Below are 14474 nucleotides of genomic sequence, written 5' to 3'. Positions count from 1 at the left end.
ACTATATAAGATGCAATATGATGAAACTAAAACACGATCAAATCATGAAATATGCAATGAAGATGATGAAAACTAACTATGATGCATGCCATGATCCTAAATATTATGGAGAAGGGGAAGAAAAAGTTTACCTTGCGGTTTACCTCAGATGCAAGGGTTGAGAAGAAGAAGTGACTTTTCCAATGCAATCATACGAACCTCCGTTGTCTCTTCGACAATGGGGACAAGAAAAATCAGTTTCTTAGAAAATAAAACCATAAATTTTCAAAATACTTAGACTACGCTATGATTTTTTTGTAAATCTTGATTTGGGTCAGTAGTACATATTATTATAGATGTTTTATAAAAACAAAAAGGATTTTCATGGTCGAAATTCGTAGATATTATGTATTTAGTCTTATCAGGTTTCTTAAAAAATGATAAATTTAGTAAAAACCATGAAATACTTAATTAATTTTTTGCAAAATTTAATTTTAGTTGGTAGAATATATGCATGCTGATATTCTGTGATTATTGCATAATTTTATGATTTTTATCTGTAAGAAAATTTCATGATTTATTTATTAAAGTGTGTAATTTACTGAAATAATTTCTAAGGAATCATGTTACATGTAAGACGGGTTGTTTTTCAGACCAAACTGCTGAGAAAAATAGATTTGTCAACTATATAGTATTTTAGTTTATTATGGTGTGGTTTTTATGATTTTTTTTTTAATTTATGCCAAAAAATCAGATTTATGGATTCAGGTGACCTGTTATGGTCCCACCTGAATACATAAACCCTGTATTACATTTTTTTTTATACCTGACCGACAAATCGCTTATATCGCTCACACCTACTGTAAAATCTTGTGCTCTATTCATTGAATATAAACCGTTCGATGACAGTTAAAACAAAAAAGTATAGGTCTGTAATAAAATGTTTGTAACTTTCTCATACGAATGAATTTTTATAAACGGTTTGCATCTTTGGAAAGTTGACAAATTTTTCTTCAATCTATAAAAAAATCATCTTTGTTCACTGAATGAAAACTTTTCTGTAAACTCTGTAACAATCGGACAAAGTTGGATCTTTCGTAAGTTTGAAATAGGTCTAAAGATCGAACTCCAAACCTTTGCGTATTTTTTTTCATAGATATGCGTACCATTATAAAGAGCATGCAGACTGTTTATATGTTGAGAAAGTCAATTTATATGTAGAGAATGACATATCAATGTTGAGGCATGAATTCATGTTTAATTAATGAGATATGTGCACCTATGTGACTACGCGGCAAGGGACCGAATGGTCTAACTTGCGTATTTTAGCATAAATGTTCAATGGTATCCTTATTGTATATTTATGCATATTCTTATGATAACGATGATGATGTATTTGTGTGGATGCTTGCAAGTTATGAATGTCTATCACATTGCTTATATATATGCACGTGTGTTCGCAAAGCATGAGAATAAATGTGTTAGTGAATACTAAGTTCTAATGAATGCATCCATTGTCCTAAAAGTGGTTGAATCCTCATAACTGATCCAATCATGATGTTGCATGTAAGACATTAAATTAAATAAGTGAAACATGCGACATTAATAAGGGCTTGCAAGGAGATGGCAAGCGGTACATTCGATTTTGTGGAACTTTATTTTGAGCATGAAAGGTTGCTCCTTTCCACCCATGAAGATAGGAAAAGTCTCTGCATTAGACTGTAGTGTAGGAAAAAGAAACTCATGAATAGAATTTTGATACATCGAGATGAAGGTGTTGAGTCTCTCTCGCTTTTACCCTTACCCGGGACTGGTGAAAGGTGTCCAACCAGGCTAAAGTCACTCCTGTATGAAAATACAGCCTGCGCCATGGCCCTGATCCAAGTGTCTACCTGTGTTTATACCCACAGGGCTAAGAAGTAAAATTTAAATGTATGTGCATTAGTTAGGCATAGCATACATCATTTAAGAAAAAAAATATTTAAAAATAATAATTTGTTCATACATATGAATGGCTTCTGTATTGATAAGTATATGCATTTTTACTTGTTCATGCATTTTACCTGCTTGAGTTGAAATGGATGTTGCATATTTGATTGTTTTTGCAATTGGTATGCTTACTTTAAATATTGAGATGCATGTTCAATTATTTAGATTTAATTTAATCCATTATGAAAAGTTAGATGTAATTTTTGCTTTCGCATTTCTGTTTTACTTATTTAGTATAGTTTACCCTACTAAGACATTATATGTCTGACCCCTTTGGTTTTAAAATTTTTCAGGAAGTGAGTAGGACTTACGTGTGATGGCAGGATGTTGTGATGAGGACTGAGCTATATCTTTCCCACACCTCCGAATTTTTTGAGACTCTGGTATTTTATTTTAATTTATTTGCAAGTGGATGAATGTAATTAATTATGGATGATTATGGACATTTACTTTAATTCATGAATGTTTGAGTTTTTAATTTCATTATTATATGGTTATGAATGGATACAAAAAGTAGCATGCCAACTTTTAGACCCGATAAATTTTTCCACTGCTATTTTGTTAAAATATTTAAAAGTGTTTAAAAAAAATCCTTATTTTTTCAGGATTTAAAATTGAGGTGTTATAGTTAAGGTTCGAGTTTAAAAGAAATTTTGTAGTTTTTTTATACGAAGTTATTACATTTTTTAAGCAAAGTAACTCAAGTATTTGCTAGGTTTTGAGGTTCGAGTTTAAAAAAAAATGATGTTTTTTAATGCAAAGTTATTACATTTTTTATGTAAAGTAACACAAGTATTTGTGAGGTTTTGAGGTTCAAGTTTAAAAAAAAATACAATTTTTTTATGCAAAGTGATTACATTTTTTATGTGAAGTAACTCAAGTATTTGCAAGGTTTTGAGGCTCAACTTTAAAGAAATTTTGCAGATTTTTTTATGCAAAGTAACTCAAGTATTTATGAAGTTTGTCAATTCGAGTTTGAAAAAAAATTCACAGATTTTTTATGTGTTTCTGAAATTTTTTTTGCAAAGTAACTTAAGTATTTGTGAGTATTTAAGGTTTGAATTTAAAAAAAATTCTGCAAGAATTTAAAAAATATCATAAAATCTATCAAATTTAAATTTAAAACATCATTTAAAAATTAAATAACATCCATGCATTCCTTGTTTACTTTATCTCAATATCTTCATCTGAAAATATTATCAAATTCGTTTCACAGTTTGTCATTATCCTTCTCCTCAATCATCAATTTTTTTCTTTCATTTTGAACGTTGCCACTCCTTTTTGTGTGAATGTTACTATCGATGCTTCGATTTGCACTTCTTTTGCCTTTGCTGACCTCAGAGCTTTTGCTTGCACTGCCTTTGTCACCAGCGAGGTGTGTTATTTTAGTGATGCCAGTAGCCCTACCTTTCCCACTAGCTGCACTATTGTGATTTTCTATAGTGCAGCAGTGTTCGATCTCGCTGACTGTGCTATTATCATTTTCGCTGCCTTTTTCGCTTCGACTACCTTTGCCAACTCAAATTCCCTAACTTACATGTAGTAAGCGATCATTTGTTTTCTGTCGCCTGTAATATTAGCTTGACAAAAGGGTTTATGTTCATTATAAAAACAACTAGCAGCCTTATGCTCATCACAAACAAGAATATTTAAATACGTACCTGGGTGAAATTCTCCCATGCTCCTTACCCCAAGAGTAACATGTAAGCAATTACAAAAAGACCACAATCTTTTCTGTAATAATCATAATCCAAGTCAACATGTATAAAAAATTAATTGAATTAACAAACATATAAGCAAAGTACTTACTCATGATCTTGTTGAGGGATATCATCTGCAAGCGTGACCGTCCAATCAATGAAACAATTGTAACCCATACATCATATAAAAAAATGACCCTGCAATAAAACATTAAACTTGTTAAACCTACTGAGTATAAGAAAGCAATCTTATTATGTTAACTAGGTAACAATAACTTACTATGCTGATAACATTATCAACTGTGCACGTTGTGGTGCAAAGTGAATTATACAACGTAAAGTCTGCCTTTAGGTTCATTTGCTAAAGAACGCAATGATTGTTTTTTAGTTGATAGAAAATAAAAGCTGCAAAATAAATCAAGATTAAAAAATAGCTTGGGCACCCAGAATTTAAGTTTGGAAATTATGCAATGCTGTTATAAATAGATACATTGTCAGCTTCAAACCAAATAAGGCATAATTCATCATCCAATCATGAAATTGCCCCCTCTTTATGACTAAGAGTTGTGAGCAATTGTTGTGACCAGTCAACGTATACAAGTTAGTTTTTTATTTTCAGTAGTAATACAACATAAACAAAAGGTTATGCTTACTTACAAAAAAAAAAGGAGTAAGGTAAATCGTCTTTGGCAGGTTTTCTTCTTTTCTCATGAGGCGATTGTGTTTTACTTGAAATCTTTCTATGAATCTTGCTAAATGCTACATATCTGGTACATGCATGTTATATTTGAATGAGTATACATACAAAAAAACAAACAAACAAACATGTATACTTCATACTTACATCACTTGCTATCCAAGATTCTTCATAAAAAAAAATCAAAAAATCTCCCTCCCAGTCTCCTGCACATCCTACACATCATTTACCTCAGGTACAATAATTGGTGCTGGGGATGGGGCTTTGTAGGGTTGATGTACAATACGTCTACCTTAGCCTTTTGTTATCCTTGTACTCATTGCAAGCTACCTAAGATATACATACAACACATGAAACATTGGGGACTACAAAGAACTCACATTTCGATCTAACAAGCGAAGTCGATAGGAAGAATGTTGTTGCCTCGTCGAAATCACCGAAAAAGTCGTTGAAGATAAGAAAAACCTAAAAGTTATGCGAAGGGGATTTTGGAGACTATGAAGAACCCTAGATTTTTTTCTTAAAAAGAAGCAAAAAATTTGAGATGCTGGTATCGGGTTGAAAATAACCCTAAACAAAAATAACTCTGATTCAGACCCGGTACCAACATCTCAAATGCAAAAAAAGGGTACACATTTAAATTTTTAAAAGACATTTGCAATTTTTTTATGTGATGTTATTTTATTTTTTATGCAAAATAACTCTGGTATTTATGCACTTTCTCGGTTTGAGTTTAAAATAAATTTCATAATTTTTTTTATGCAAATTTAAAAATTTTTATGCGATTTAACTCAAGTATTTGCGATGTTTAGAAGTTCGAGTTTAAAAGAAAGTTTGCTCACACATATTTTATGTTATGTTATTATATTTTTTATGTGAGGTAACTCAAGTATTTACAAAGTTTGTCGGTTCGAGTTAAAAAAAAATTATAGTTTTTATGCGACATTATTATATTTTTTATATGAGGTAACTCAAGTATTTGTGATGTTTGTCGGTTTCAATTTAAAAGAAAGTTTGCTCGAACTTGTCTTTTGTGAATTTAGTAAATTTTTAATATGTGGTAACTCAGGTATTTACGAGGTTGAAGTTTTTTATAGAGACAAAATTTGCACATTTGAAAATTTTTGAAGGCATTTCAAGAAACGTATCATTTTGGCCTTACAGATCATTAAAAAAAAAACTTCCGCTAACTATGATCTTACTCATAATTGCTAGTGTCAACAGGCTAAAATACTCATGAGCATCAATCTGAGGCTTCAAATATAATAAAAATAAACAAACTATATACCATCAATAGTGGGAAGAATGTGAGTCAGCAGCTTATGAACCCATGTGGCATCCCGTGTTAAGCTGAAGGCCTTAGGATCGAATCCCTCTGCCGCATGAGGCTACTGTTGTTCTGGTAGGGGTCTGCCTAACCCCAGCTTGCCTTTCATAAAAAAAAAGCTTATGAACCTGTAGTCATGTAACATCTTACCAGTGGTAACATCAGAATCAACAAATGAACTTTCAACAAAGGCAGTATTGTTGAACTGTAAATTCTCATATGCGCAGAGAGAAAATTACACAAAATGGGGAAATTCAGCTAAATAACGGGGGCATTTGTACAGAAGGGCGCTAGGCACAGATTAATCGGGCAGACATCACGGACAAATAATGGACACGATAGATTTTTTGTTCTTTTTGTTTCTCTTTTTAAACGCCATTGCTAGAGATCGTTAATTTTTGTGGTGCCCCGTGATGAAAAATTAAATCCCAAACTCCCACAACACCAGTGAAGATCAATATTCTCTCTCTCTATCTGGTTAAAAATTGCTGACAGCCAGCTTTATCAAAGGTACTCGCAATTCACCGTGATAGTCAACTTTGTCAGGCATTTGTCTTCCAAATTGCTCATATGAGTAATGTTTCTCTTTTAAGGCACGCCAAATAGACGAGAATCAAGACGCATGTTAATACACTTGTTTTTCCAATCGCATTTTCATTTTCGAGCTTCACACGATACGGGGTTAGACACCATGGCAAGTTTATATAGCATTTTCCTTGTTCGATATGAAGGATTTATTCGTATGGATGACTCTTAAAATCTGGTTAAAAATCAGGCTTTGAGCATAAAACAGATTTTACCATCAAAACCTTTTAGTAGTGAACAGGAGTCAATTGGAATCGGTCATTATGTTTCAAGCATTGTAATCGTTTTGGCCATGTTGACAAATCTGACGACTCTAGGACTCAAAAGAACAGGAAAGAAACTATCTTGGGCAGCTAAAAATGCTACACAGATGGCTCCAATTCGATATATCTCAAAGGCATTGAAACCCAAGGATGTAAGAAAACATTGAGATCAATTATATGGATTGGAGTGGATACAGGAGAAGATACAGAGACCCCATTGAATTGATCATTTTTTGTTGGATTTCATCATTTTTAACAACATTGTCCATTATACAGCGGCTGCGCTACTTCTTCACTGCTTTAACACAGGTGAGTGGTCGCGAGAGTTTCAAGTCAGACTGGGATGGCGGCAATCTGTTCTCTGTTTCTTTTTATTTGTACTTGTTATGTTTTTGGTCTTTTCTTTCTTTTTGCAGTACGTGATACCTCATCACCTGTTGTATACAATGTTTCGTGTTTTTACTTGAATGATATCTGCAATAACGCATTTCCTAAAAAAAAAAAACAGTGCCCAAACCTCCTTGCAACCCCAATGAAGGTTAACGCATAATGTGCTCACCATCTTCTAAATCAATGTTGCAAGATGTTTTATATCGCTTAGCAGCTAATTAAGCTAAATTTCGCTTCAGCTAATCGTCTTCAAAAGTTGCACAACAGAAGCCAGTCCCACGCATGCAAGAGTTGCATGCGTCCATTAATAGTCTTCACAATCACACTGTAAGTCTGTAAGCAGTGGAAATGGAAATGGCAAACAATTTTTCGAAACCAAACATTAAATAAAGATACTTCGAAATCTTTTTATCCTTCAAGGATAGAACTACAATCCTCTCCAACAAGACCAACAAAAGTAGGCAAGAAAGAAAACAGAAAGATTCATTACACACGTTGCTGCTGAATCATAGAGAAAGATGGTAAAGCATCAGGCGTTATGCTCCTCCCCCTCGTCTCAAAATCTCAATAACTCAACCCCTCTTCCGTGATGGAAGTGGGAGAGACGGAGTTGCGAGAATTATCCCACTCCTCGCAGAGCGGCGACTGCTCCACCCGGATCTCCTCGATCATCTTGGCCACCTCGCTCATGGTCGGCCGCGCCTCCGGCTGCGCCGCCACGCACGCCAACGCGATCTGCAGCATCGCCACCAGCTCCTCCTCTATGTTCTTGTACCTCAGCAGCTCTACGTCGAACACCTCGGCCGTCCACTCCTCCCGGACGATGGACTGCACCCACTTGGGGAGGTCCACCACCACCTCACTCTCCTGCGAGGGGCTCTTCTGATCAGGAACCCTTCCCGTCAGCAATTCCAGGAGCAGCACTCCGAAGCTGTACACGTCCGACTTGTGGGACAGCCTCTTGCTCTCGTTCTGCTCGGGGGCCCTGTACCCGCCCAGCTTTGCCGTCGCTTGGACGGGGTTCAGAAGCAGCGCCAATCCGAAATCCGAGACGCAGGCGATCCCGTTCTTGTCCAGCAGGATGTTGGAGGACTTCACGTTCCCGTGGGGGATCCCCGTCGAAGCATACTCCTCGTGGATCCGAGCCAGCCCACGAGCCGCTCCCAGCGCCAAGCTGATTCTCGTTGTCCAGTCTAATGGCGTTCTTCCCGGCCCACGGTTGCCTAGATGAAATTCATCATTCAGAGATATCGATCATGACAACACCTTGGTAAGAAGAAGAACCCGGAACACGAAATGGTGATAATTCACAGAAGTTGCGGAGAAGAAGAAAAAAACGAAATGCCAAGTTTTGCAGAGCAGCGTACCGTGCAAAAGAGAACATAGGGTTCCGTTGGGGAGGTAATCGTAGACCAGAAGCTTCTCTTCTTTGGCGTAGTAGTAGGCCTTCAACCGGACGATGTTCGGATGGCGCATCCTTCCGATCATATCCATGTACTGCTCGAACTCCTTGCGGCCGGAAGGGTGAGCCTCCTTCAGCCTTTTCACCGCCACCACGGAAGCATCCTCCAAAATGGCCTTGTACACGGTCCCCAAGCTCCCTTTCCCCAACATTTCTGCCGACGCCCTCAGCAGATCCTCGAGCTCGAAATGCTTCCTCCGCTCGAAGAACACGAGCTTGCTCCTCTCTGTCTCCGCCAACTCCGACGGAGTACGGTCGTAGCCATTGAAGGAGTCCCCCCTTAGGCTCTTCTCCCCCATGTTCAAATTCTCCTTGGAGTGGTACCTCCTGCAGTAGCACGCCGATAGCAAGACCATCACCAAGAGCAAGGCCAGCGCGTCGCCCACCACGATGGCGACGATGGCTCCCGTGCTCAGCCCGCCTCTGGTCTTGGCCTTCGTCCCCGACCCCCCACCCGAGCCGGGCAACGGGGTCGGGTTGGAAGGCACGACGTTCTGCTGCTGCGGCGGCGCCTTGGCGGTAAAAGAGCAGTGCGGGAGCGGCGGTCCACGGCCGCAGAGGCCGGCATTGCCGGAGAAGGAGGCCATCCCGAACCTCCGCTCCAAGGCCTCCGGTACCTCGCCGTAGAACTCGTTGTTGGACAGGTTGAGCTCCCTGAGGCGGACCAACGCGGCGGAGAGATCAGGGATCTTCCCCGCGAGGACGTTGTTCTGCAGCCTGAGCGTCAGGAGGCGGGTGAGGTTGAGGAACCCGCTCGGGATCCCGCCGCGGAGATTGTTGTCGGAGAGGTCGATCCTCAGGAGGCGGGTCAGCGACGAGATGTCGCCGGGGATCTCGCTGGAGAACTCGTTGCCGGAAAGGTAGACGAGCTTGAGGTTGGTGCAGGCGGAGAGCGGGGAGAGGGAACCGTTGAGACGGTTGTTGTGCAGGTCAAGGAAGCGGAGTTGGTCCAAGAGACGAAGGGAGTCGATGGGGCCTCGGAGGTCGAGGGAAGGGAGGGACAGGGCGGTGACCCTCCCGCCGGTGCACTGAATTCCCTCCCACGAGCCTGAGCAGGCGTCGCCGGTCGTCCAGTTGAGCCTGAGGTTGCCGTGGGCATCCGTCCGCGACATGAAACCGATGAGGCTCTCTGTGTCATTACTGGCCATGGTGATGGTGAGGAACGGAAGAAAGAAGAGAACAAAGGCGAGCAAGGAAGAGAAGGAGGAAATGGTGGGTGCCATTAGTGTTGCAGTGGAGAAAGGATTGCTTTGCTTTTGTTTGTTAGAAATAGGAGGAAGAACGGAAGGTGCCATGATGCGACGGCATGCTTCTTCGAATCATTCTGCTCTCTCTCTCTCTCAAAGACGGACGGAACAAAAAGAGAAGGCTTGTTTCTCTTTTGCTTTTACCCTTTTACGGGTCGTGTGTCATTATGCAGTTTTGCTGCCCCCACCCCACAGCGTTCCTTTTCTTTTCGCTTTTGAAGGGTGCACGGTGAGAAAGGAAGGGAGAAGCATCAGACTGCCTCCATCAATGGTAGGAGTCTGTTTCTCTCAGCTTTCTCTGCAAAGTAAAAGCAAAGGGAGGAGCAGAGCAATCACTGAAATGATTCAGGACGAAAAACACAAAAGAAATGGTTGTGGTTACCTTACCTCCATCAGAAAAGAGAGAGAGAGAGAGCACGTTTCCCTAGGAAGGGAAGTTTGAAGTTTGAAAATCTCTTCTTCAGTTAAAGGGATGGTAGGGTGCGTTGCAGCAGTGTGGGTGGGGTGGAGGGGGATCCCTTTCTGTCGTTTTCGAAATTCTGACTCCCACCATTCACGGAATACTCTCATAACTAAACGAGGATGATCTCCCATACTTGAAATCTCGCATTCATTAGAGTTTAAACTAAAACTTTATGCCTCTGCTCGCTTTTGATACCTGTAGTTTTTAAGGCCCCTAAGATAAACTGAAAGTAAATGGGCAGAATTCGAAACATGCTGTGGTCACACAGATCCTTTAGTTCTTACTGTAGTCTTTACCAGCTTGGATTCTTTACTAGCTTGGTCAACAAATAAAAAGTCTCAAAAAATGTGCATGCAAAACCATATATCTAGGGCATCGTGCCTATGATATATAATTATACAAAGGTAGGTTGTCAAAAAATAGGAAAAGAAAAAGTGGCCTGAACCAATGCATTGACTTTTGGTGTAAGTGGACAATGACCTTGGCGCACTCAAGGGAGTCAAAGGAGTGACGTGCAATTTTCTTTTCATTTTGTGTTTTATAACCAAATAAGGGGGAGGGGGAGCAGTTCCGTGAATGGCGGCTATTAAGAAGGCAGCACCCTTTCTTTTTTGAGGACCCAAAGAATATCGTCCTTTTCTGAATTCACTGTAGGGGGGAGGATTAGGACTGCTTTGCCTACAGCTGTGTATAGAATAGGTTGGTAGTACTAATTATGCAGGTGTAATTGTTCCTTTGGGACTTTTAGCAACTAAGGGTTTGTTTGATGGCTTGTTCAAGATTGAACTGAACGACCGAACAAAATAGATAGGTGATCAAACAACGCCTTAGGTTTACCTGGAGCAGGACGGTAAAATGCAACACTCTACTCTTTGATTAGAAAGGTTTGCTTGTCTTTGCAACTTAATCATCAGGGACGACATTGGCCTATATACAATGCAACAAAGCCACGGTGGTTGCATGCCTTTGATTATAGTTTAAGGAACCTGGGGGTTTAACAACAAGGTAGCGTCTTTTTCTAGATTCTCAATAAAGTGCAGCGAGTTGCACGCGGAAACCGGTTGAGGCAAATGAGTGCAGTTCGCTCTCTCTCTCTCTCTCTCTCTCTCTCTCTCTCTGTCTCGGAAAAAGTGAATAAGAATAAGAATAAACAAGAAAAGGAAATTCCGATTTGCGGTCCCCCATGAAAGAATCTCTTGCAACCGTGATTTGTTTTCTCCTTGAAAGAAGCAACACAATCTCAAAGCTCAGGCTAAAGCTCAGAGAGAGAGAGAGAGAGAGAGAGAGAGAGGAAAGGCCAAAGTAGAATATTTCAAAAGGTCACTATTGCAACGAGGGAAGTAAAACGGTTTGGACTAGGGCTGGACTCAGATGATATGAGTCCTATTATCATTCATATTTGCTGAATCTAACAGGTTCGGATTTCACCACTGTGTTTACCGTTTGCTTTATTAAAAAACATGCTTTGGATCAAATCATTTCACTGAAAAACAAATAGTTTGATTGTAGGTTCAAGTGCAATCAATCAAGGTTGTTAAATGCGATGAGGCGAAGCGAGGCGTTGAGCCTGTTATGAAGCGAGGCATAAGCCTCGAGGCGTTGAAGCGTAAGCTTCATGATCAAAATAAAAATTCTATATGAACAAATAACTGCACACCTCCATTGATGAACGTAAGCATAAACATCATCTCTGGGCGATAGAAACAAATAAAATCAGTCTGAATCGACCGATTTAGATCGAATCGTCCCTTGCCGATTTGAAACAGAACCGGATCCAATCCGAACCGGGTCCGATCCGAACCTTCACACGGTAAACAAACCTTCTTCCTCCCCTTTATATTAGATCTTTTGGGTTGAGATCAAACCGGGTCTGATCCGAACCTTCACACGGTAAACAAACCCTAAACCCCCGTTTCTTTTTTTTGTTCACTATTCGCAACTCACCTTCTTCCTCCCCTTTTCTCCTTCTTCCCCTTCCCTTCTCCTTTTCTTTTCCCCATTCAGGCGCCGATCGGAGGCCAGCCAGCCTTGACCTCCGACGGCACTGCACATCGTCGACAGTCTCTCTTATCATTCTTCTCTCCCTTCACTTCTTTCTTCTTCCTTCCTCTGTTCGAGCGTCGATCGGAGGCCGACAGCCATTGTCTTCCTTCAGCGCCAATCGCCGGAGGCCTACGGCGAGATGCTGTCACCTGTAGACCCAGTTGAGCCCCATCTTTCACTGTAATCCCTGCCGTATTCTGGATTTTCGTCAAGGCATCTTAAGAGGTAAACTCCTCACCGTTTTGATTAGGTTTGGCCCGTTGGCTGGCTTCCTACCCCGCTTCCTCGGTCGCTTCTCGAGATCCACCCGACAGCTTTCTGCCTCCCGCACCGATGCCTCGAGGTCGGAGTGGTTCGAGTCTCTCCTCGACTTCACCCTGGATGGAAGGACGATCGCAGAGGAGAAAGACAACACTTCGTCTTTAACATTGTCGTTCCTTGACAGCCCAGAGGCCGGCCGCTTCTTCTTCTCATCCACTGCAGCTGCTGGCACCACCAACTTCGGCTCCAATGAGCCGCCAAAAGCTGAGGTTCCGGCCACCGCGCATCGAAGATGGAAGAGCAACATGATGCGTACGCTTTTGAAGCGAAGCGCGCCTCGATGCGAGGCATGCGCTTCACCCATGTGAAGCGTGCGCTTCAAGACTCAAACGCCTCACTAAAGCGCCTCGGTACCTTAAGCTTGTGCTTTGCCTCTGAGGCGTACGCTTCAGGTACTGAGGCGTACCCCTCTCACAACACTGCAATCAATCCGTTGATTTTTTTTTTCTAAACTTGCTTAAACATAATAAGTTCATATTTAAAGTATAAAATCTCAAATGGTACATTCCCAAGTTGGTGAGGAAGGACCAAGTGCTATGTACAGATGTCCAAACCTTCTGGACTGAAATTGCTAATATGACATTTTTATTCTATCCTTCGCAAGCTTACTCATCTGCTATTCCCAACATTTTTTCACTTTAGCACTTTAAGTTTCATGGGTTTAGAATTTTTTGCAAACTAGCAACGAGCCAGGCTGCTCAGTCTGACGGTCAAAAAACCCAATGCCGTGCATGGGCACTGCTCCTACCCTCGACCAGGCAAGGTTTTGGCCTAGTCCAACTAGCGACCGGCCGGCGTTGCCTCCTGTAGCTATGATTAGACCCACTGAAGGCCGCTCCTCTGGGGTGCTTCCACGGCCAATAGCTTGACCGACATGCTCAAAAAGCAGAAGAAAAACAATGGAAATAGATATTAAAATCAACTTGTAAGATTTAAAGAAATTAAGCAAGGTTTTAATCAATCCACTGCCTACCAAAATCCACATAGCAACTATATATATGAAACTAACAAAATCCTAATCCCTACGACAGATCTTTAGATCAGATCCAAACATGAAAAAAATAATTTGCAATCCAAAACTTAAATGCTAACTAAGCATCCGTTTGGATCCTAAATCCAAATCCTAATGTCCTTTGCTCTTCTTCTTCTTCTTTGGATCTCTGTGGCTCATCGTGTCCCGTTCCTCAGGTGCATCAATTATGCAAGCAACCTGGCTGATTAAATATCAGTCCAAAGGCTGACACAACACACTCATCCGAATTTCTCAAGCTTTGTCATCTTTGTTTTCCACTGGTGCTGTCCCAACCGACGAAGAACCTGCTCTTGTGCAAATTTCATTAACCGCTCCAATTCTCTCCTGCTTCTCATATCGAGTCATTGATTGCAGGCAGCCCTTATGTAACACCCCGATCTGGGACCTCAGGAGTCCGAGTTCGGTTGGTATTACTTCCCAGAGGGAAGAGTGCAAAGCTTACATAGTGAAAACGTGGCAAAAAAAAAACTTTTCATTTTATTGCATAATAAAACTTTTTTCTTACATTGGTCATCATTCATAACAGAAGAAAAGCAATTACAATTTCTTCTCAATGACAAGGAAAGTAAAAATATACCGCTGCTCTACTGAAGACTGAAAAAGAACTGCTCACAAGCGACTGATCTAATGCCTGAAACCTATAGTTATAATTAAACAAAAATGGGGGTGAGTCTACAACCCAGTAAGAAATAATCATAAGTAAATAAACACAATTTACAACTGTAGTGGGCTCTAAGCTCCTAGTCTTATTTTAATTCTCGATACACCACACATGTTTGTATATTTTAATTTCCCTCATTATCATTCTCAAATACTCTCTTTCACACAACTATCACTAGGCTGGCTATACCGGTAATAACCATCTATGGGCGTAGCAACCCTGTAGAACACCCCAATTCTACATGTTGGCCAGACAATGAGTCATACACTCTCAGTGGTCCCCAGACCACCAGGCACTGCAGTGAACCACCACGG

At 40.5% G+C, this 14474-nt stretch overlaps 1 pseudogene; it reads right to left on the bottom strand.

The window, feature by feature from the left end:
* Positions 1 to 7414: 7414 nt before the first annotated feature.
* On the bottom strand, positions 7415 to 9687 carry LOC149838097 (leucine-rich repeat receptor-like protein kinase PXC1 pseudogene; annotated as a pseudogene).
* Positions 9688 to 14474: the final 4787 nt, after the last annotated feature.

This window comes from Nuphar pumila, chromosome 5 (assembly GCF_984573655.1).
Source record: "Nuphar pumila chromosome 5, dmNupPumi1.hap1.1, whole genome shotgun sequence".
NCBI classification, from domain to species: domain Eukaryota; kingdom Viridiplantae; phylum Streptophyta; class Magnoliopsida; order Nymphaeales; family Nymphaeaceae; genus Nuphar; species Nuphar pumila.
This window is presented reverse-complemented; position numbering and strand designations above follow the sequence as displayed.